The sequence below is a fragment of the Sus scrofa genome, chromosome 12 (genome assembly GCF_054392235.1).
Source record: "Sus scrofa isolate SSC_HxYL_T2T_F1_AM1 chromosome 12, Sscrofa_HxYL_maternal_Yorkshire_Landrace_v2.0, whole genome shotgun sequence".
NCBI classification, from domain to species: domain Eukaryota; kingdom Metazoa; phylum Chordata; class Mammalia; order Artiodactyla; family Suidae; genus Sus; species Sus scrofa.
Window position 1 is genome coordinate 48923431 of NC_139394.1, and position 24947 is coordinate 48948377.

Sequence of the window (24947 nt, forward strand, 5' to 3'; positions counted from 1 at the left end):
CCAGAACAATATGCAGATTTAATGTGAGCCCTTTCAAATTACCCATGACATTTTTCACAGAATACAAATAAACCAAAAATTTATATGGGACCATAAGAGACCCAGAATTACTAAAGCAATCCTGAGGAAGAGGAACAAAGCTGGAGGTATAATCCTCTCAGACTTCAGACAATATTACAAAGCTACAGTAATTTAAAAAATAAAAACTGTGTTATTGGCACAAAAACAGGCAGATGGATCAGTGGAACAGAACAGAGACCCCAGAAATAAACCCACACGCCTATGGTCAATTAATCTTCAACAAAGGGGGCAAGAATACACAACAGAGGGAGTTCTCTCGGTGGCTCAGCAGTTAAGGAACCCAACTAGTATCCATGAGGACGCAGGTTCGATCCCTGGCCTTGCTCAGTGGGTTAATGATCTGGCGTTGCTGTGAGCTGTGGTATAGGTCGAAGATGTGACTCAGATCTGGTGTTGCTATGGCTGTGGGGTGGGCTGCAAGCCAGCGGTGTAGCTCTGATTTGACCCCTAGCCTGGGAACCTCCATATGCCGAGGGATCGGCCCAAGAAATGGCAAAAAGACCAAAAAAAAAAAAAAAAAAAAACACCTCCTAGAAAAGAACACAGGCAAAACATTCTCTGACATAAATCATACCGATTTTTTTTTTTTTTGTCTTTTTGCTATTTCTTGGGCTGCTCCCACGGCATATGGAGGTTCCCAGGCTAGGGGTCGAATTAGAGCTATAGCCCCCGGCCTACGCAAGAGCCACAGCAACGCTGGATCCAAGCCTCGTCTGTAACCTACACCACAGCTCACAGCAACGCCGGATCCTTAACCCACTGAGCAAGGGCAGGGACCGAACCGGCAACCTCATGGTTCCTAGTCGGATTCGTTAACTACTGCGCCACGACGGGAACTCCCATACCTATGTTTTCTTAGGTCAGTCTCTCAAGCAATAGAAATAAAAGCAAAAATAAACAAATGGAACCTAATCCCACTTAGAAGCTTTTACTCAGCAAAGGAAACCATAAACAAAATGAAAAGACAACGTACAGACTGGGAGAAAATATTTACAAATGATGCAACTGACCAGGACTTAATTTCTAAAATACACAAACAGTTCATACAACCAACAACAACAAAACACCTCAATCAAAAAAATGCACAAGGAGGGAGTTCCTGCTATGGCACAACAGGATCAGCAGCATCGCTAGAGCACTGGAAAGCAAGTTTGATCCCCAGCCTGGCACAATGGGTTAGAGATCTGGTGTTGTCCCAGCTGTGATTTAGCTCATAACTGCAGCTCAGATCTGATCCCTGGCCAGGGAACTCCCTATGCCACTGGGCGGCCAAAAAGAAAAATAAAAATGCACAAGGAGTTCCCACTGTGGTACAGCAGGTTCAGAATCTGACTGCAGCAGCTTGGGTCACTGTGGAGACATGAGTTCAATCCCTGGCCTGGCACAGTGGGTTGAATGATAAGGTGTTGCCACAGCTGTGGTATAGGTTGCAGCTGTGGTTCAGATTCAGTCTCTGGCCCAAGAACTTCCATATGCCATGGGTGAAGCCATTCCAAAAAAAAAAAAAAAAAAGAGAAAGAGGAAAGAAAAATGGGTAGAAGCTCTAAATAACCATTTCTCCAAAGTAGACATACTGCTGGCCAATAGGCACATGAATAGATGTTCAACATTGCTAATTATTAGAGAAAGGCAAACTAAAACTACAGTGAGGTAGCACCTCACATCAGACAGAATGGCTGTCACTAGAAAGTCTATAAACATAAATGTTGGAGAGGATGTAGAGAAAAGGGAACTCTCCTACACTGTTGGTGGGAGTATAAGCTGATGCAGCCACTGCAGGAAACAGTATGGAAGTTCCTCAAAAAACTACAAATATAGTTGCCATATGATCCAGCAATCCCATTCCTAGGCATATACCCAGACAAAGCTATAATTCAAAAATATACATCCACACCAATATTCATTGCAGCACTATTCACAATAGCCAAGACGTGGAACTGAAATGTCCGTCAGCAAATGAATGGATAAAGATGTAGTGTGTACACACACACACGATGGAATATTATTCAGCCTTTTAAAAATATAACACCATTCACAGCTGCTTGGATGGGCCTAGAGATGATCATACTGAGTGAAGCCAGAAGGAGAAAGACACCCCGCAAGGGCAGATGCTGCTTTTGCGTGGAGTAGGCCAAGCCTGGAAGCCATCCCGCCCTTCCAACCCAAAGCCAAGCATCAGCATCTGAAGGGCCCGCAGGAGGACTTTGACCACTGAGCCAACCATCCCTCTTCGGAACAGATACTTAGCTCTGCGGACTTCAGTGGTATTTGTGACAAAATGGGAAGAAGAGAGATAGGGATTAAGGCCAAGTTGGTGGGTTAGCTAAAGCGAGAAAGAGAACTTTTCCCAGGGGAAGGCCTGGGGCTCGGTCAGAATCCGCAGTCCTCACACAGCTGTCCCTCACGGAGACCTCTTGCTGCAGACTTTGCTGGGCCTCTTGCTTAAAGCCAAGGCAGCTCTTTGGAGTTTCTGTAAAGCCACTCATGACCAATTCAGTGGTGGAAAGCACCACACAAATTAGGGGAACAAGGGGTAGACTTACGGCAGGGCTGTATTAGGGGTATGTTATGAAGAACCTCTCTCTGTGCAATCAACGTTTAAGTATATAATGTGAGAGAGATGGACACTGATCCTTGTAACACAATCTGTTACTCTCCCTCTAAATTATACACGTTGAGGAAGTTTTCTCTCATTTGCCATGTTGGGGATCAGGGCTCCAGGTTCAGAGACAACTCTGGCTTTGACATCAGCTGGAGCGGTTGCTTTTCCACAGGCCTGCTGGTTCCGCAACACAAGCGAGGCAAGGCAATTCTGAAAGCTTCTTAAAACACACGTGGACCCAAACCTAAGAACAGATCCTTAGGTGAAAGGTGCTATGTAATTGTCAAGTATTAAGCATATCAGATGTCAGTCACAACAAGAACAGAGTGTCTATATTCCCAGGAAAAGAAAATTTCCATGAGAGAAATACAAATAATAGGTGATGGGCAGATACTTTCCTTAAGAAAAAAGAAATCTAAAAACTCTTGTGGTACAGATGGTAATTGAGCTTGTCGGTTACCGCAGGAGAATTTCTATATACGACGGAGAAGTATATAGTGTGGTATTCCTGGTTAAGTAGGCATTGCTCTGGCCTGGCGCAGCTATTTTAAGCCATCTCAGATTCTGCCTGAAGGGTTTTTATTTTTATTTTTGGTGGAAGACATTGCCTTTACCAATCTGAGAAGATCTGCCCTAGGGAGAATCTGAGACATCTTGCCTTCTTTCCTTCTCCTAGCTCCCTCTGCATCTTATTTCTTATATATTTTCCTTTTGGGGAGTTGTTATGCCACACTTGCTGGTATTTATGTAAAAGGATTATTACTAAGTACATTTCTTTAGGTTCATTCTGGTGAAGGGGATGTTGAGGGTGGGCCACCAAATTTTCTGGGCTGAGGATAATGCAGTTGGCAAGCAAACACCATGGAATGATGAGCTTTTCAGTTATGACTGAATGGTCACATGAGTATAGAAAGCTGTTTCTGAGTGCTGAAACAGGCTTACATATCAGATAGATCCAAAAGAGATTCTAGCATTATGTTAAAAAGTCAAACTATGACTGGAGTGAACCATGTATTCCCCTTGTCTTTTACTTTGTTTCTGTGACATTTATGTTTCATGTAATTTGCATCACGTGGGTTCTTCTAGTACTGTATTTGGCTTCTTCTTTAATAGGTTGATATTTCATATACTATAATTGTAAATATTTTGATACAGATGTTTATAACTTTAGGCATATAAAAACAGATTCTGATTCAAAAAAAAAAAAGCAGAAGGAGAAAGACAAATACCATGTGATATCACTTATATGTGGAATCTAAAATATGACACAAAGGAACCTACCTACAAAAGAAAAATAGGAGTTCCCGTCGTGGTGCAGCAAAAACGAATCCAACTAGGAACCATGAGGTTGCAGGTTTGATCCCTGGCCTCATTCAGTGGGTTAAGAATCCAGAGTTGCCGTGAGCTGTGGTGTAGGTTGCAGCTGAAGCTTGGATCCCAAGTTGCCGTATGCTGTGGCATAGGCCAGCAGCCGAAGCTCCAATTGGACCCCTAGCCTGGGAACCTCTATATGCTGCAAGTGCAGCCCTAAAAAGCAAAAAAAAAAAAAAAAAAAAAGACAGAAAAAAGCAAAGAAAAAGAAAAATAGACTTACAGACATAGAAAACAGACTCGTGGTCACCAAGGGGGAGGGAAAGCAGGGGAGGGTTGGGATTCACATATGCAAGCACTGTATACAGGATGCGTAAACACAAAGGTCCTATTACATAGCACAGGAAACTATATTCAATATCCTGTAATAAAGGAAAAGAATATAAAAAGAATATACATATAACTGAATCACTTTCCTGTACACCAGAAACTAACACAGCACTGTAAATCAGCTACACATAAGTTGGAAGGGAGGAGGGAGGAAGAAAAAGGAATCCAGGATTTCCTTCTGTGGCATAGCACGTTGGGGATCTGGCATTGTCTCTATGGCGATGCAGGTTTGATCCCCAGCCACAGTTATAGCGGATCAGATCCCACTCCTGGCCCAGGAACTTCCATGTGCCATGGGTGTGGCCAAAAAATAAAAATAAATAAGAAGAATCCAATGGCAGAGGAAAAAGTAAAACTGTCACTGTTTGTAGATGACATGATTCTCTGTAGAGAAAATCCTGTGGACAACCTGCCCACAACCAAATAGAAACTATCTGAAAATTCAATTAAGTTGCAGGATTAAAAAAAGCTACAGGGGAGGACAAGATGGCAGAGGAGTAGGGAGACACACTCGCCCTCTCCCACAAACACAACAAAAAAAGCACATCTACAGAATAAATGACTCGCACAGAACAGCAACCAATCGCTGGCAGAGGAACCTAAACTCCAATAACGGCAAGAAGTTCGTGACATTATTGGGCAGAACGGGAGAAAAGAGGAGAGTGAGAGAAGGTGAATCCGAGCGGGACCGGCACTCCCAAAAGGGAACTGCGGAGGAGAAAGAGTTCTCGCACCCTGGAAAGTCACCTACCGGGGGAAAGATCAAACAAACTGGAGAAATCTCCAGATGCAAAGAAGAGTGTAGCAGTAAGTTGCAGTACGGAAAAGCCGATCAAGAACCCAACGGACCATCTGAACTACAGGCACAGTCACCAAAAATTGAGACGCCTGGGTGGGGGCTGGGCACCGAGACCTCGGCCCAAGAGATTAGTCCCCGGGCTGGGGGGGGGCGGGGCGGAGCCGAAACTGCTTGGGAGGTCTAGAAACTATTTGACGGGGCAGAGACTGCCTGGGAGACTAGAAAACAAAGCTGTCGCAGAGGAAGGGAGCAATACTCTAGGGGCAGGGAAGTGGAAAGCCGCATCAGAGGGAACCTGGGAGAAGAGCCTGGTCTGCGCCCATGCTGGGAAGGGGAGAGAAGAAGGGGTGGGTCCCCATAGAATACCCCCCACGCCACAGCAAGCTTACAGGCCCGCTAGCTAGCAGAAAGCTGTGCTTCCCAGTGCATTCCCTCCCCCCACCCCCGCCACCCCCTACGCTCTCACCAAACCTGGGGCTGCCTGCCACCCAGGAGGGCTGGCCTCAACAATTGCCTGAAGCCTACCACCGCAGGGGCTGTCCCTGTACAGGCCTGCTTGCCCTTTGGAGGGGCTACACTTCTGCAGAGCAGCACCAAACACCACCAGCCCCCGAGAAAAGGCCTGCAGCCCAGAAAAGCTAGAACAAGCCTAGCCAGGCCGTGAATAGATCGGCCTAATTCTTGGACAGTTTTTCTGAGTCGGGCTGCCCCGGGGAGGAGCCTCTTGGGTCTCCAACGGCCCTGCTACCTGCCCAAGCCCCCAGGGGGTGCTGAGACCTAGTGGACCAGCTGCATAGGACTGCCAGCTCCAGGCAGGACCCCCTGCAGTCCAGAAAAGCTGCAACAAGCCTGGCCGAGTCGGGAAAAGATCTCAGACGGTTTTTCTGAGTCGGGCTGCCCCGGGGAGGAGCCTCTTGGGTCTCCAACGGCCCTGCTACCCGCCCAAGCCCCCAGGGGGTGCCCCACTCCCGTGAAATAACTGCTCAGCACCACCAGCCCCCTGGAAGAGCCCCTGCAGCCCGGAAAAGCTGCAACAAGCTTGGCCGGACTGTGAAAAGATCCGCCTACATTCTCAGGCTGTCCTTCTGAGTTGGGCTGCCCTAGGGAAGAGCCTCTTAGGTTCTCAGTGACCCAGATAGCTGCTCCAGCCCCCAGGGGGTGCTGCACTCCTGAGGAACAGCTGCCCAACACCGCCAACCCCCTGCACGAACCCCACAGCCTAAAAACACCAGAGCAAGCTCTGCATGACCAAGTGAAATCTGCTACCATCGTGGTGTGGACCTCCCAGTCCTGTCTGCCCTCAGGAAGCCCTCCTTTGCTTCAAAGAAACACTGTTAGCCCCATCAACACTCCAGAAAAGCCACACTGCCTCAAAAAAGATTGACCAACAACACCAGCCCTCAGGAAATAATCCACGGCAGTGACAAGGCAAACACTGCCCGATAACGGAGAGTACAACTCCCTCAGGAGAAAGAAAACAACAAGCAAGATGAAGAAGCTGAGAAACCACCCCCAGTCAAACCAACAGGAGAACTCACCTAAAACAGTCAGCAATGAAACAGATCTCTGCAGTCAGACAGACCTGTAGTTCAAAAGAGAAATAGTGAAAATACTGAAGGAATTAAGAGAAGATATGGACAGTAATGCAGATACCCTCAGAAAGGAACTAGAAAATATAAGGAGGAGCCAAGAAAAACTAGAACATTCATTTGCAGAGATGCAAACTGAACTAGGGACAGTAAAAACCAGAATGAATAATGCAGAAGAACGAATCAGTGATATGGAAGATAGAATAATGGAAATCACTCAATCCAGTCAACAGAGAGAAAACCGAATCAAAAAACTGGAAAGCAATATAAGAGACCTATGGGATAATATAAAGCAGGCCAATCTACGCATAATAGGAATTCTGGAAGGAGTAGAAAAAGATAGGGAAATATATTTGAAGAAATTATCGATGGAAACTTCCCAAATCTAAAGGATACTGGGTTCAAGATACAAGAAGCACAGAGGGCCCCAAACAAACTGAACCCAAATAGACCCACACCAAGACACATCATAATAAAAATGGCAAAAGTTAGTGATAAAGAGAGGATCCTAAAGGCAGCAAGAGAAAAACAGAATGTTACCTACAAGGGAACCCCCATAAGAATATCAGCTGATTTCTCTACAGAAACACTACAGGCCAGGAGGGAATGGCAAGAGATATTTAAAGTGCTAAAAGGAAACAATATGCAACCTAGAATACTCTATCCAGCAAGAATATTATTTAAAATAGAAGGGGAAATAAAATTTTTTTCCAGCCAACAAAAACTTAAAGAATACAGCAACACAAAACCCAGGTTAAAGGAAATATTGAAAGGGCTTCTCTAAACCAAAAAGAAAGGAAGGAAAGGGAAGAAAAAAGAAAAGAAAAAAAAAAAGAAGAAGAAGAAGAAAAGGAAGAACTAGGACTGAGGAAACTGCAATCAGAGAGCAGTCACTCAAATAAGCCAGCATACAGATTTAATCATGAACATGCTTCAAACAAAATAAAATTAAAAAGAAAAAAATAAAAAAGAGTCATCAAAACCATAAAATGTGGGCAAGGGATATTAGGAAGTAAATAACCCTTTTTGTTTGTTTGTATGTTTCTCTTCTTAATTTTAATATAGTAATGAAGTGTTTGAACTTACAGGATCATCAGGCTAAAACACACAATTATGGGAAGGGGTTAGCATATTTAAAAAACAGGGCAACCACAAGCCAAAACCAAATATTGCATTTGCAAAAAATGAAAAAAAAAATACACTCAAGCAGATAATAACAGGAGACCATCCAACCAAAAAAAAAAAAAAAAAAAAAGAAAGGAAGAATGGAGAACCATAGAATCAACTGGAACACGAGGTTCAAATGGCAATAAATAATCATCTATCAATTATCACCTTAAATGTCAATGGACTGAATGCCCCAATCAAAAGACACAGAGTGGCTGAGTGGATAAAAAGGCAAAAACCTTCAATATGCTGCCTACAAGAAACTCACCTTAGGACAAAAGATACATATAGACTGAAAGTGAAAGGGTGGGGAAAAATATTTCACGCCAATAGACAAGACAGAAAAGCAGGAGTCGCAACACTCATATCAGACAAAATAGACTTTAAAACAAAAGACATAAAGAAAGACAAAGAAGGACACTATTTAATGATTAAGGGATCCATCCAAGGAGAGGATGTTACTATCATCAACATATATGCCCCAAATATAGGAGCACCCAGATACATACAACAAATATTAACAGACATAAAGGGAGATATTGATGAGAATACAATCATAGTAGGAGACCTTAATACCCCCTCACATCAATGGACAGATCCTCTAGACAGAAAACCAATAAAGCAACAGAGATCCTAAAGGAAACAATAGAAAAGTTAGACTTAATTGATATCTTCAGGACACTACATCCAAAAAAAGCAGAATACACATTCTTCTCAAATGCTCATGGAACATTCTCAAGAATCGACCACATATTGGGACACAAAGCGAATCTCAATAAATTTAGGAGCATAGAAATTATCTCAAGTATCTTCTCTGACCACAATGCCATGAAATTAGAAATCAACCATGGGAAAAGGAAAGAGAAAAAACCTACTACATGGAGACTAAACAACATGCTACTAAAAAACCAATGGGTCAATGAGGAAATCAAGAAGGAAATTAAAAACTACCTTGAAACAAATGATAATGAAGACACAACCTCTCAAAATCTATGGGATGCTGCGAAAGCAGTGCTCAGAGGGAAATTTATAGCAATACAGGCCTTTCTCAAAAAAGAAGAAAGATCCCAAATTGACAACTTAACCCTCCACCTAAACGAATTAGAAAAAGAAGAACAAAAAAGTCCTAAAGTCAGCAGAAGGAAGGAAATTATAAAGATCAAAGAAGAAATCAATAAAATAGAGACTCAAAAAACAATAGAGAAAATTAATAAAACCAAGAGCTGGTTCTTTGAAAAGGTGAACAAAATTGACAAACCCCTGGCCAGACTCACTAAAAAGAGGAGAGAAAGAACCCAAATAACCAAAATTATAAATGAAAAAGGAGAAATCACAACGGATACAGCAGAAATACAAAAAACCATAAGAGAATACTATGAACAACTGTATGGCAACAAGTTTGACAATCTGGAAGAAATGGACAATTTTCTAGAATCTTACAGCCTGCCAAAACTGAATCAAGCAGAAACAGACCAACTGAAGAGACCGATCACTAGAAATGAAATTGAAGAGGTCATAAAATCACTCCCTACAAATAAAAGTCCAGGACCAGATGGCTTCACAGGTGAATTTTATCAAACATATAAAGAGGAATTGGTGCCCATCCTCCTTAAACTCTTTCAAAAGGTTGAAGAAGGAATACTCCCAAAGACATTCTACGAGGCCACCATCACCCTCATTCCAAAACCAGACAGAGATACCACCAAAAAAGAAAACTATCGCCCAATATCATTGATGAATATAGATGCAAAAATTCTCAACAAAATCTTAGCCAACCAAATCCAACATACCAAAAAAATTATACACCATGACCAGGTTGGGTTCATCCCAGGTTCACAAGGATGGTTCAACATACGCAAATCAATCAGCATCACATACCACATTAACAAAAAAAAAGTCAAAAATCATATGATCATCTCAATAGACGCAGAAAAAGCATTTGACAAAGTTCAACATCCATTCATCATCAAAACCCTCGCCAAAGTGGGTATAGAGGGAACATTCCTGAATATAATCAAAGCCATTTATGATAAACCCACAGCAAATATAATACTCAATGGGGAAAAACTGAAAGCCTTCTCACTCAAATCTGCAACAAGACAGGGATGCCCACTCTCACCACTGCTCTTCAACATAGTTTTGGAAGTCTTAGCCACAGCAGTTAGACAAACAAAAGAAATAAAAGGCATCCATATAGGAAGAGAAGAGATAAAACTGTCACTGTATGCAGATGACATGATACTATACATAGAAAACCCTAAGGACTCAACCCCAAAACTACTTGAACTGATTAATAAATTCTGCAAAGTAGCAGGATATAAGATTAACATTCAGAAGTCAGTTGCATTTCTGTATACCAGCAATGAAACATTAGAAAAGGAATATAAAAATACGATACCTTTTAAAATTGTACCTCACAAAATCAAATACCTCAGAATACACCTGACCAAGGAGGTAAAGGACCTATATGCCGAGAGCTATAAAACTTTAATCAAAGAAATCAAAGAAGATGTAAAGAAATGGAAAGATATTCCATGTTCCTGGATTGGGAAAATCAATATTGTAAAAATGGCCATACTACCCAAAGCAATCTACAGATTCAATGCAATCCCTATCAAATTACCCATGACATTTTTCACAGAACTAGAACAAACAATCCAAACATTTATATGGAACAACAAAAGACCCAGAATCGCCAAAGCAATCCTGAGAAACAAAAACCAAGCAGGAGGCATCACTCTCCCAGACTTCAAGAAATACTACAAAGCCACAGTCATCAATACAGTGTGGTACTGGTACCAAAACAGACAGACAGACCAATGGAACAGAATAGAGAATCCGGAAATAAACCCTGACACCTATGGTCAATTAATCTTTGACAAGGGAGGCAAGAACATAAAATGGGAAAAAGAAAGTCTATTCAGCAAGCATTGCTGGGAAACCTGGACAGCAACATGCAAAGCAATGAAACTAGAACACACCCTCACACCATGCACAAAAATAAACTCAAAATGGCTGAAAGACTTACGACAGGACACCATCAAACTCCTAGAAGAAAACATAGGCAAAACACTCTCTGACATCAACATCATGAATATTTTCTCAGGTCAGTCTCCCAAAGCAATAGAAACTAGAGCAAAAATAAACCCATGGGACCTCATCAAACTGAAAAGCTTTTGCACAGCAAAGGAAACCCAAAAGAAAACAAAAAGACAACTTACAGAATGGGAGAAAATAGTTTCAAATGATGCAACCGACAAGGGCTTAATCTCTAGAATATATAAACAACGTATACAACCCAACAGCAAAAAAACCAATCAATCAATGGAAAAATGGGCAAAAGACCTGAATAGACATTTCTCCAAAGAAGATATACAGATGGCCAACAAACACATGAAAAAATGCTCAACATCGCTGATTATAAGAGAAATGCAAATCAAAACTACCATGAGATACCACCTCACATCAGTCAGAATGGCCATCATTAATAAATCGACAAATAACAAGTGCTGGAGGGGCTGTGGAGAAAAGGGAACCCTCCTGCACTGTTGGTGGGAATGTAAACTGGTACAGCCACTATGGAGAACAGTTTGGAGATACCTTAGAAATCTATACATAGAACTTCCATATGACCCCGCAATCCCACTCCTGGGCATCTATCCAGACAAAACTCTACTTAAAAGAGACACGTGCACCCGCATGTTCATTGCAGCACTATTCACAATAGCCAAGACATGGAAACAACCCAAATGTCCATCGACAGATGATTGGATTCGGAAGATGTGGTATATATACACAATGGAATACTACTCAGCCATAAAAAGGAACGACATAATGCCATTTGCAGCAACATGGATGGAACTAGAGACTCTCATACTGAGTGAAATGAGCCAGAAAGACAAAGACAAATACTATATGATATCACTTATAACTGGAATCTAATATCCAGCACAAATGAACATCTCCTCAGAAAAGAAAATCATGGACTTGGAGAAGAGACTTGTGGCTGCCTGATGGGAGGGGGAGGGGGAGGGAGTGGGAGGGATCGGGAGCTTGGGCTTATCAGACACAACTTAGAATAGATTTACAAGGAGATCCTGCTGAATAGCATTGAGAACTATGTCTAGATACTCATGTTGCAACAGAACAAAGGGTGGGGGAAAAATGTAATTGTAATGTATACATGTAAGGATAACCTGACCCCCTTGCTGTACAGTGGGAAAATAAAAAATAAATAAATAAATAAATCCAAAAAACTGAAGGAAAAAAAAAAAAGCTACAGAAATCAGCTGCATTTCCATACACCCACAACAAACTACCAAAATGAGACGTCAGGAAAACCCCATTGACAGTGACAGTAACAAAAATACAATACCTATGGACACGGCTAACCCAGGAGGTAAAAGATCTGTACCTGGAAAACTAGAAGACGCTGATCAAAGAAACTGAGAGGACACAAACAAATGGAAGGATGTGCCATACTCATGATTTGAAGAATCCGTAGTGTTCAAGGGATTCCATACTCCAAGGCCATCTAGAGATTTGACGCCATTCTTATCAAAATACCAGTGGGATTATTTGGAGAAAGAGCAGAGAATTCAAAAAGAGGTACAGGGGCCTTCCAGGGCGAAGGCGCTGCAGACGCCACCACCCTCTGCTGCTTCGCTGCCCCGACCTCCAAGTCTTGCCTACAATTTGTGACCTCGAGGCTACTGCAGCACCAGAGTGTCAGCTGGTCCCGCCCAGAACACCTCAGTTCTGCTCTGCAAGGATAAATAACTGACTGCTGTGTCCATTTAACATAAGAAAATGGAAACTGAACAACCAGAGGAAACCTTTCCCAACACTGAAACCCATGGTGAATTTGATAAACGCCCTGATGAAAATATGGAAGCGGAACAAGGTTTTGAAAGATCTAGAAACACTGATGAGATGGTTGAATTGCGCATCCTGCTTCAGAGCAGGCAAGCCGGCGCAGTGATATTAAGGCTCTCCGTACAGACCACAAGGCCAGTGTTTCAGTCCCAGGCAGCAGTGGCCCCGAGCGCATATGGAGTATCAGTGCTGATATTGAAACAATTGGAGAAATTCTGAAGAAAATCATCCCTGCCTTAGGAGAGGGCCTGCAGGTGCTGCCGCCCTCTGCTACCAGCCAGCCCCCGCCCGAATCGGGGCTGTGGAATGCTTCAATCACCAGCACAATAAAGGAAGCAATTCTGACTGCGAGTTGAGATTATTGACTCCTCAGAGTCTGGCAGGAGGAATTATTGGGGTCAAAGCTGCTAAAATCAAAGAACTTGGAGAGAACACTCAGACAACAATCCAGCTTTTCCAGGACTGTTGTCCTCAGTCCACTGACAGAGTTGTTCTCGTTGGAGGAAAACCTGATAGGTTGCAGAGCGTACAGAGATCATCCTTGATCTCATATCAGAGTCGCCCATCAAAGGACGTGCTCAGTCTTAGGATCCCAATTTTTACGATGAAACCTATGATTATGGTGGCTTTAGAATGATGTTTGATGGTCGCCGTGGATGTCCTGTGGGATTTCCCATGCGGGGAAGAGGTGGTTCTGACCGAATGCCTCCTAGTCAAGGAGGGCGTCCCATGCCTTAACCCTAACCCCCTAACCCTAACCCTAACCCGAAGAAATGATGATGTGAGCCCCCGTTGAGGACCTCCTCCCCCTCCTCCTGGACGAGGTGGCCGGGGTGGTAGCAGAGCTCGGAATCTTCCTCTTTCACCACCACCACCTCCTAGAGGAGGAGATCTAGTGGCTTATGACAAGAGGAAGACCTGGAGACCACGAGGATGGCATGGCTGGTTTCGGTGCTGAGGAAACCTGGGACTCTGCAGTAGATACATGGAGCCCGTCAGCGTGGCACATGGCTTATGAACCACCGGTGGCTCTGGATGGGATTATTCCTATGCAGGGGGCTGGGGCTCACATGGTGATTTTGGCGGACCTCTTATTACCACACAAGTAACTATTCCCAAAGATTTGGCTGGATCTAATATTCACAAAGGTGAAATTAAATTAAAGCGGATTACACAAATCTGTCATAAATCAGGAGCTTCGATCAAAATTGACTAGGCTTTAGAAGGGTCCAAAGATCGGATCATTACCATTCCAGGAACACAGGACCAGATACAGAATGCGCAGTATTTGCTGCAGGACAGTGTGAAGCAGTACTCTGGAAAGTTTTGCTAAGACTAGTGAGGAACTGAAGGAGTCCTGCATCTTTTTTGTCTTTTTATCTGCTTCTGTTTAAAAAGCCAACAGTCCTCTGCTTCATAGGTGTTCTGCACTTGAGGTGTAGTGAAATCTTTGCTCTTCACCGGATGTAATGTTTTAGTTCTTACAAACAGGGTTGGGGGTGGGGGAGGGCGTGCATAAACTAACACTGAAATTTTGAAACTGCAGCAGAATGAGTGAATTTTAATTTTTGTTCATTATTGGTGGTTTTTAAAAAATTCCCTGCATGTAATTATTGTGCACACTTTGCTTTGTGGTCACTATAACATTGGGCGTGGGCGGCAGGGTGGGGGTGGGGAAGAACAGGGAAAAAAAGTAGCAATAGTCCATATGTCCCTGGGTGGAGAATGTAATGCTCTCTTGTAAGAAACCTATTATGATTTTTAAAATAAATTTAGTGAACCTATTTTTGGTGGTCATTTCAGAGCAGGGTGCAGAATGTAATGTTCTTTTGTAAGAAACCTTTTATGATTTTTAAAATAAGTTTAGTGAACCTATTTTTGGTGGTCATTTTTCAGATGGTTGAATTCCCCCCAACTTGCCCCCAAACTAAACACTAAGTTTAATTTTAAGTCCTCTGTTGAATATAAATAAATACATCTCCTCTAGGACATATGCAAAATATCTTGACACATTTAGTTCTGGTCATCTCTTAATGGTTTGAATGTCCATTGCTTGGGAGAAAATTCCACCGTACATTCATCCTTACAGTAAGAGGGGATTTCTGTTTGTTTTTGCAAATGCTTGCCCCTACTTTGCAACAATTTTGTTAGTAATTATGAAGAAAAGCCAAAGTAGGGAGCAATACAGCAGATGGAGTAGTGGTTTAAGTATATACCAGAAGCCTAATGGCAACAATTTTATTAATCAGAATGTTTGGTTATGGAAGTGACTGATGCTAAATAACTTCTGATTATTTTTCAGTAGCTAATTTCTCACCTTTAAACTTAAACTGTCAGCTTGGTAGTGTCTATTAGTTAAATTTTGTAAATATACATATTCTTGTTTTTCCACTGTATGCAAATTGAAAGAAAAAGATGTACCATTTCTCTGTCATATGTTGGATTATGTAGGAAATGTTTGTGAACAATTCAAAAAACATGAAAAAAGTTCCTGTGGCTGTTTTGTGTAGTATCTTGGCATTTGTATTGATAGTTAAAAGTTGACTTCCAAAAAAGTAAAACTCCCGTAATGTTAGATTTGATGTGTGCCCAATCTGAACGAGGGTTGATTGACACCTGTAAAATTTGTTAAAACGTTCCTCTTGTTCTGACGTCAACCTCATGAATATTTTCTCAGGCCAGTCTCCCAAAGCAACAGAAATAAGAGCAAAAATAAACGAATGGGACCTAATCAAACTGACAATCTTTTGCACAGCAAAGGAAACCAAAAAGAAAACAAAAAGACAACTTACAGAATGGAAGAAAATTGTTTCAAATGATGCAACTGACAAGGGCTTAATCTCTAGAATATACAAGCAACTTATACAACTCAACAGCAAAAAAGCCAACAACCCAATGGAAAAATGCTCAAATGACCTAAAGAGACCTTTCTCCAAGGAAGATGTACCAATGGCCAACGAGCACATGAAAAAATGCTCAATATCACTGATTAGAGAAATGCAAATCAAAACTACCACGAGATGCCACCTCACACCAGTCAGAATGGCCATTATTAGTAAGTCCACGAATAACAAATGCTGGAGGGGGTGTGGAGAAAAGGGAACCCTCCTGCACTGTTGGTGGGAATGTAAGCTGGTACAACCACTACGGAGAACACTGTGGAGGTACCTAGAAATCTACATAGAACTACCATATGACCCAGCAATCCCACTCGTGGGCATATATCCGGACAAAACTCTGCTTAAAGACACATGCACCCACGTGTTCATTGCAGCTCTATTTACAGTAGCCAAGACAAGGAAACAACCCAAATGTCCATCGACAGACCATTGGATTGGGAAGATGTGGTATATATACACAATGGAATACTACTCAACTATAAAAAAGAATGAAATAGGAGTTCCTGTCGTGGCGCAGTGGTTAACAAATCTGACTAGGAACCATGAGGTTGCGGGTTCAGTCCCTGGCCTTGCTCAGTGGGTTAAGGATCCAGCGTTGCCATGAGCTGTGGTGTAGGTGGCAGACGCGGCTCGGATCCTATGTCGCTGCGGCTCTGGCGTAGGCCGGTGGCTACAGCTCCGATTCGACCCCTAGCCTGGGAAACTCCATATGCTATGGGAGTGGCCCTAGAAATGGCAAAAAGACAAAAAAAAAAATAAAACAATGAAATAATGCCATTTGCAGCAACATGGATGTAACTAGAGACTCTCATCCTGAGTGAAATAAGTCAGAAAGAGAAAGACAAATATTATATGATATCACTTATATCTAGAATCTAATATAAGGCACAATTGAACCTTTCCACAGAAAAGAAAATCATGGACTGGCAGAACAGACTTGTGGTTGCCAAGAGGGAGAGGGAGGGAGTGGGGTGGTTGAGGAGCTTGGGGTTAATAGATACAAACTATTGCCTTTGGAATGGATTAGCAATGAGATCCTGCTGCGTAGCACTGGGACTTCTGTCTAGTCACTTATGATGGAGCGTGATAATGTGTGCAAACAGAATGTGTACTGGGTCACCATGCTGTACAGTTGAAAAAAAGATTGTATTGGGGAAATAACCATTAAATTTTTTTTTGAAAAAAAATCCTCTTGTAAGGAAATAGAGTGATCTTAAATTATAAATAAATAAATGTGTATAGAAACACAAAAAACTGAATAGTCAATACGCTCTTAAGAAAGAAGCACAAAACTGGACATATCACACTCCCTGATTCCAAACTATATTATAAACCTAGAAGCCATATACTACAGAACCATCAAGATAGTCTGGTATTGGCACAAAAGTAATACATCTAGATCCATGGAACAGAACTGAGAGGCCAGAAATAAACCCATGTTTATATGGTCAACTTATCCATGGAAAAGGAGGTAAGAATATACAGTGGGGAAAAGATAACCTCTTCAATAAAGGATGTTGGGAAAACTGGACAGAAACATGTCCAAGAATCAATTTGGAATCCTTTCTCACACCATCTACAAAAATAACCTCAAAATGAATCAAATATTCCAAGTTATGATCTGAAGCTATAAACCCTTAGAAGAAGGCACAGGCAATATGCTCTTTGACATCAATCTGAGCAGTATTTTTTGCATCTGTCTCCTTAAGGGAAACAAGCAAAATGAATCAGTGGGACCCCATCCAAATGAAAAGCTTTAAAACGGCAAAGAAATCATCCACAAAGTGAAAAGGCAGCCTACCGAACACGAGGAAAAAACTGCAAACAATATATCTGAAAAGGGGTTTACATCCAAAATGGACAAAGAGCTCATGCAACTAAACCACCCAAAGACAACCCCCCCCAAAAAAATAATTGGCAGAAGACCAAACATTTTCCCAAAGAATATACACAGATGGCCAATGTCACTCGTCATCAGGGAAATGCACAGCAGAGCCACAGTGAAGTAACCACCTCACACCTGGACGAACGGGTTTCCTCCAAAAGAAGTATGGAAGTATTTTCAAGGATGTGGAGAAAGGGGCCCTCATGCATTTTTGAGAATGTTCTTTGGAACAGCCACTATGGAAAACAGTATGGAGGATCCTCGAGAAATTACACGTAGAACTACCATATGATGCACGAGTTACAGGTGGGGGTATCTTTCTGAAGGAAACAAAAACACAAATTCAAAAAGATATACACACACACCCATGTTCGTGGCAGCTTTGCTGACAATAGCCAAGATATGGAAGCCACCAAAGTGTCCATTCGAAAGGTGAACAGATAAGGAAGATTTCATACATGTTTACACACACCCAGTGGAATATGACTTAGCCATAAAAGAGAATGAAACATTGCAACATAAATGAACCTATAGGGTATTATGCCAAGTGAAATATCTCAGAGCAAGAGCTAACTCACACTGTCACATCTGTGTAGACTCTATCAAACGAAACAAACACACACAGCAAAACAGAAATGGACTCACAGATCCCAAGAACATGTTGGCGGTTGCCAGAGGAGAAGGGGGGGCAAGAGTGCAATATGTGAGAAAGGTGAAGAGGTATCAACTTCCAGTTATAAAACAAATGGGGATGTACTGGGCAGCATAGGAAAGAGAGTCCACAACAGTGTGATAACACTGTACAGTGACAAACGGTATCTAGACTCATCTTGACCATTTTGTAATGTATACAAATGTCAAATCACTACGCTAAACCAGTATAATTTTGCACGTCAATTGTATGTCAAGAAATTGTACAATTCTCTTCCAAAGAAAAAGGAACAAAACGCTATCTTCAAACAAGAAAAGGGTCTAGTGAGATAAAATATGGGTGTCAGATGAAACTTTAAAAGGATGTGGGTTCAGAATGGTAGAAAATATGTGCAAATAAATCGACTGAAAAGAGATTAATCTCCAAAGTTTATAAACACCTCCTACCGCTCAATACCAAAAAAACAACCCCCCCCCCAAAAAAAACGGAGTTCCCGTCGTGGCGCAGTGGTTAACGAATCCGACTAGGAACCATGAGGTTGCAGGTTCAGTCCCTGCCCTTGCTCAGTGGGTTAACGATCCGGTGTTGCTGTGAGCTGTGAGCTGTGCCGAGCAGACGCGGCTCAGATCCCAAGTTGCTGTGGCTCTGGCGTAGGCTGGTGGCTATGGCTCCGATTCGACCCCTAGCCTGGGAACCTCCATATGCCGCAGGAGTGGCCCAAGAAATAGCTAAAAGACAAAAAAAAAAACAAAAACAAAAACAAAAAACAACCCCATCAAAAAATAGGCAGGAGATCTAAACAGACGATTCGCCAAAGAAGACATACAGATGGCCAAAAGACACATGAAAAGATGTTCAACATCACTCATTATCAGAGAAATGCAAATCAAAACCACTCTGAGGTACCACCTTACACCAACCAGAATGGCCATCATCCAAAAGTCTACAAACAGTAAGTGCTGGAGAGGGTGTGGAGAAAAAGGAACCCTATTACACTGTTGGTGGGATTGTAAATTGGTGCAACCACTGTGGAAAGCAGTATGGAGATTCCTCAGAAAACTAAACCTAGAACTACCATTTGATCCAGCAATCCCACTCCTGGGCATCTACCAGAGAAAACCATGACTCGTAAAGACACATGTTCTCCAATGTTCATTGCAGCACTCTGTGCAATAGCCAAGACATGGAAACAACCTAAATGTCCATCAACAGAGGAGTGGATCCAGAAGATCTGGTACATCTACACAATGGAGTATTATTCAGCCACTGAAAGTAATGAAATTACCGGCATTTTTAGCAACATGGATGGACCTAGAAACTGTCATGCTAAGTGAAGTCAGCTGTACAATGAGACACCAACATCAAATGTTTTCACTGACATGTGGAATCTGAAAAAAGGACACAATGAACTTCTTTGCAGAACAGATACCAACTCACAGACTTTGAAAAACTTATGGTTTCCAAAGGAGACGGTTCGGGGGGTAGGGGGATGCGCTGGGGTTGTGGGGTGGAAATCCTATAAAACTGGATTGTGATGACAATTGTCTAACTATAAATGTAATAAATTCATTGAGTAATAAAAATAAATTAAAAATAAATAAATAATAAATAAAAATAAAAGGATGTGGGTTGAAAGGACAAAGTCTGCTGAAATTCTACTCTTCAGTGGCCCAAACTGAGGACTCGAAAAGGAGCGGCCATGGATGCTACTGGAATGTTTGCTTCTTTGTTTAAAAAGACTTTTTTTTTTTTAAGAAGTTGGGAGTTCATAGTAAAATTGGGCCGAGTATGGACAGGTCCCAGATGCCCCTTGCTCTGCTGTTGCAGCTCCCCCATCCCAGCCTCCAAACACCCGGACGCCTAGAGCCTCCGCCATCCTATCACCATTCTTTGTGTCACGATCGATGAACCGCCATGGACACATCACGATCACCAGAGCCCAGAGATGACGTTAGGGCTCTCACTCCCAGTGTCGCACACTCTATGGGTTCTGACAAAAGCACCTCACCAGGAATGTATCACACTGAATAATTCTACTGCCTTAAAAATCCTCTGTGCTCAACCCACCTATCAGCCCCCACCCCTCAATTCTGCCACAACCCCCTGGAAAAGCACTGGTCGTTCCCCCGTTCATGGTTTGCCTTTTCCTGAAGGGCATATGCAGTTGGTACCCTAAGGTATGCCACCTTCCCAGAGTGGCTTCTTTCAGTGAGTAATAAGCATTTATGCTGCCCCTGCCTGTCTCCTATGGCTCCATCTCTCTCTCTCGCTCATGTCTTTTTATCAGCGAAGAACATTCTGTTGCATGGATATAGGTCAGTCTGTGTCCATTCATTTCCTGAAGGACGTATTACTTTGCTTCCAAGTTCTGGCAGTTATGAATAAATCTTCCCTAAACTTCCTGGCGTGGGTTTCTGTGTAAATGTGAGCAATCAATTTATTTGGGCCCATTGAAACCAAAACTTTCAAGGGCTGGATCATAGGGTAAGAAGGTGTTTCATTTTCACAATTTCTGAAGAGGGTAGCTGAGAGCAGGTCGGCACAATGAAGAATCGAGCCAAGAGAGGAGGCAGAATTCAAAGATGCTGGCAAGGAAGGTGTCACTGAGATAAAATCATACTGCCCAGCAGTCTGCAGATTCAGTGCAATCCCTACCCAACTACCAATGGTGTTTTCACTGAATTTGATCAAAAAAGTTTTAAATTTGACACAAAAAAACAACCCACAGAATGGGAGAAAATCTTTGCAAATGAATTGACTGACAAGGGATTAATCTCCAAAATTTATAAACAACTTCTGCAGCTCCATACCAAAAAAACAAACAACCCCATCCAAAAATGGGCAGAAGATCTAAACAGACAATTCTCCAAAAAAGACATACAGATGGCCGAGAAACACATGAAAAGATGTTCAACATCACTCATTATCAGAGAAATGCAAATCAAAACCACGATGAGGTACCACCTTACACCAACCAGAATGGCCATCATCCAAAAGTCTACAAACAATAAGTGCTGGAGAGGGTGTGGAGAAAGAGGAACCCTAGTACATTGTTGGGATTATAAATTGGTACAACCACTATGGAAAGCAGTATGGTGATTCCTCAGAAAACTAAACATAGGAGCTCCCGTCGTGATGCAGTGGTTAACGAATCCGACTAGGAACCATGAGGTTGCAGGTTCGGTCCCTGGCCTCGCTCAGTGGGTTAAGGATCCGGCGTTGCCATGAGCTGTGGTGTAGGTGGCAGATGCAGCTCGGATCCTATGTTGCTGTGGCTCTGGCATAGGCCAGTGGCTACAGCTCCGATTAGACCCCTAGCCTGGGAACCTCCATATGCTGCGGGAGTGGCCCTAGAAATGGCAAAAAGACAAAAAAAAAAAAAAAAAAGAAAGAAAAGAAAAAGAAAGAAAACTAAACATAGAACTACCATTTGATCCAGCAATCCCACTCCTGGGCATCTATCCAGAGAAAACCATGACTCGCAAAGACATGTGTACTCCAATGTTCATTGCAGTACTATTTACAATAGCCAAAACATGAAAGCAGCTTAAATGTCCATTGACAGAGGAGTGGATCCAGAAGATGTGCTACATATACACAATGGAATATTACTCAGCCATCAAAAAGAACGAAATACCAGCATTTTTAGCAACATGGATGGACCTAGAAACTATCATGCTAAGTGAAGTCAGCCATACAATGAGACACCAACATCAAACGCTTTCACTGACATGTGGAATCTGAAAAAAGGACAGACGGAACTTCTTTGCAGAACAGGTGCTGACTCACAAACTGAAAAACTTATGGTCTCCGGAGGAGACAGTTTGGGGGGTGGGGGGATGTACTTGGTCTGTGGGATGGAAATCCTGTGAAATCAGATTGTTATGATCATTATACAACTACAGATGTGATAAATTCATTTGAGTAATAAAAAAAATGGAAAAAAAAGTTTTAAATTTGTATGGAAACACAAAAGACCCCAAATAGCCAAAGCAATCCTGAGAAAGAAAAGTGAAGTGGGAGGAGTTAGGCTCCCTAACTTCAGACTATACTACAAAAAAATCATCATCAAAACAGTGTGGTACTGGCACCAACACAGAAACAGAGACAGAAAGCCCAGAAAGAAATCCACGCACCTCCAGTATCTAATCTATGACAAAGGAGCATGAATATACAATGGAGAAAAGACAGTCTTTTCAATAAGAGGTGGTGGGAAAACTGGACAGCTACATGCACAAGAATGAAATTAGAACATAGAACATTCTCTAACACCATACACAAAAATAAACTCAAAATGGATTAAAGATCTAAATGAAAAACCAGATACTATAAAACTCTTAGAGGAAAACATAGGCCGAACACTCTCCGACATAAACAGCAGCAATATCTTCTCAGATCCATCTCCTAGAGTGATGACAATAAAAACAAAAGTAAACAAATGGGGCCTAATTAAACTTCAAAGTTTTTGCACAGCCAAGAAACCATTAACAAAATGAAAAGACTACTTACAGATGGGAGAAAATATTTGCAGATAAAGGAACTGACAAGGGATTAATCTCCAAAATACACAAACACCTCATGCAGCTCAATATCAAAAAAAACAAACAACCCAATAAATGGGCAGAAGGGGTTCCTACTGTGGCTCAGCGGAAATTAACCGGCTCGTATCCATGAGACTGAGGGTTCGATTCCTGGTCCTGCTCAGTGAGTCGAGGATCCAGCGTTGCCACGAGCTGCGGCGTGGGTCACAGGCACAGCTAGGATCTGCGTTGCTGTGACGTAGGCCGGCAGCTGCAGCTCCATTTGCACCCTCAGCCTGGGAACTTAAATATGCTGCACCTGAGCCCCCCGCCCCCGCCAAAAAAAAAAAGAAGGGCAGAAGATCTAAACAGAACTTTCTCCAAAGCAGACATGTGGATGGCCAAAATACACAAGAAAGGATCAGCTTTGCAAAACCTTCCAGTCAGCGGCACTCCTTTTACACAACTATCTTTTCACAGGGTTCATCTTAGAGGCCTGTTTTGGGGGGGCCCCTTCCAGGCTTGTCACCTTGGAGGGCGTTTGGCTCCTGTGGCCCGGACAGCTTTCTTGGGTCACAGTCACCCCTGCTCCTTCCCTCCCAGCTCAGAGCCAGAAAGGCCCCCTCGGGCCCAGAGCCCCGAGGCTCCACCTGGGCGCCCGCTCCCCTCCTGCCTGGTCCCTCCTTCCCGTGTCCCCTGCAGGGTCACCGGGAACTCTCACGGGCCTGGAGCAGGCTGTCCCCGCTGGCCTGGGGCGGGGGTGGGGTGGAGCTCCGAGGCGTCAGGTAGAAGAAACAAGAGGTACCCACGGGGCCTCCCTCACAGCCCAGCAGCCGGCACCCACCTACTGACCTCGTCCCTCCAGGGGGTCCCGAAGCATCTGCTGGTCCTCATCTCAGCCCAGCGCTGCCCACAGGGGAGCCGCTGAGGAATCCTGAGCGGACTGCAGAGCGGACGCTGGGCCACACGCCCCTCCCAGGGCCCGGGGCTCTAGGGCAGGCCCCTCCCAGGATATAGAGCTCACCTGGGCAGGTAGGTACCCAGCAGCCCCTGGGGCTCACGTGGGCAGGCACATTCAAAAGCACAGGACTCACCTGGCAGCCCATGGGGTGCTTCTGGGCAGGCTCCTCCCAGGGCACGGGGCCCACATGCCCACCCCCTCTCAGGAGCCCCGCACACAGCCCTCAGTGCAGGGCCCCCCAACCCAATGTGTTAGTCAGAGCTGATCTCAGCACCTCAGAGCAGGACCTGAGCAAACGAGCAGCAGCTCCCGGAGTGTCTGTGACCCTGGACTTCACTATGTGAGGTCTCCTTCTGCTGGCTCTTCCAGAAGCTTCCACTGCATCCAGGGCCCCAGGGCCTCCGTCTGGGCCCACCACCCCTCCCCTCCTCCTAGATTCCTCTCATGAGGGGAAGGCCTTCTTATAACTGCCTCCCACGGGTGGGCCAGTTAAAGTGATTACAAAACAAGCCAGAGCTGCAGCCCCTGGACGATCCCGGCCCTCAGACCCACACCTGATCCTTGGGCCTGGCTGGGGCATCGAGGCCCATCTTCTGCAACTACAAGCCCCCGACAGGCGAGGATCAGCCGACCTGGGCGGCCTGACTGGGCCGGGCAGCCCTTCCCAGGGGTGCCAGCAAGGATGGAGGTCTGGGAACACACCTTCCAGGTGGCAGCAGCCGCTGCAGGGGCACCTCAGGCCTTACTCCCCTCCCTGTCAGGGGCTGCGGGGTGGGGCTGGCGGCCGGGACTGGGGGCCATGGCTGTGCAGGCGGCCCAGGCTGAGTGGGCCTCTGCTGAACCTTTGGCAGAAGCTGCTGGGTTGCCACCTGCTGAGGGGGAGGATGTGTCACCCACACCTGCTGTCAGTTCTCCCCAAGCAGAGGTGAAGAGCAAGAAAAAAGGCTGTGGGGGAGTTCCCATAGTGGCTCAATGGGTTAAGAACCAGACTAGTATACCCAAGGATGCAGGTTCAATCCCTGGCCTCGCTCAGTGGGTTGAGGATCCAGCATTGCCATGACCTGTGGTGTAGGTCGAAGACACGGCTTGGATGCTGCGTGGCTGTGGCTGTGGCGTAGGCTGGCAGCTGCAGCTCCAGTTCAACTTCTAGCCTGGAAACTTCCATATGTCGCCGGTGCGGCCCTAAAATGAAAAAATATAAAGGCAGGGGGCGGG

General features: G+C 43.8%; 1 pseudogene; it reads left to right on the forward strand.

The window, feature by feature from the left end:
• The first annotated feature begins 12748 nt into the window (after positions 1–12748).
• LOC100737720 (heterogeneous nuclear ribonucleoprotein K pseudogene) lies at positions 12749–14260 on the forward strand (annotated as a pseudogene).
• Positions 14261–24947: the final 10687 nt, after the last annotated feature.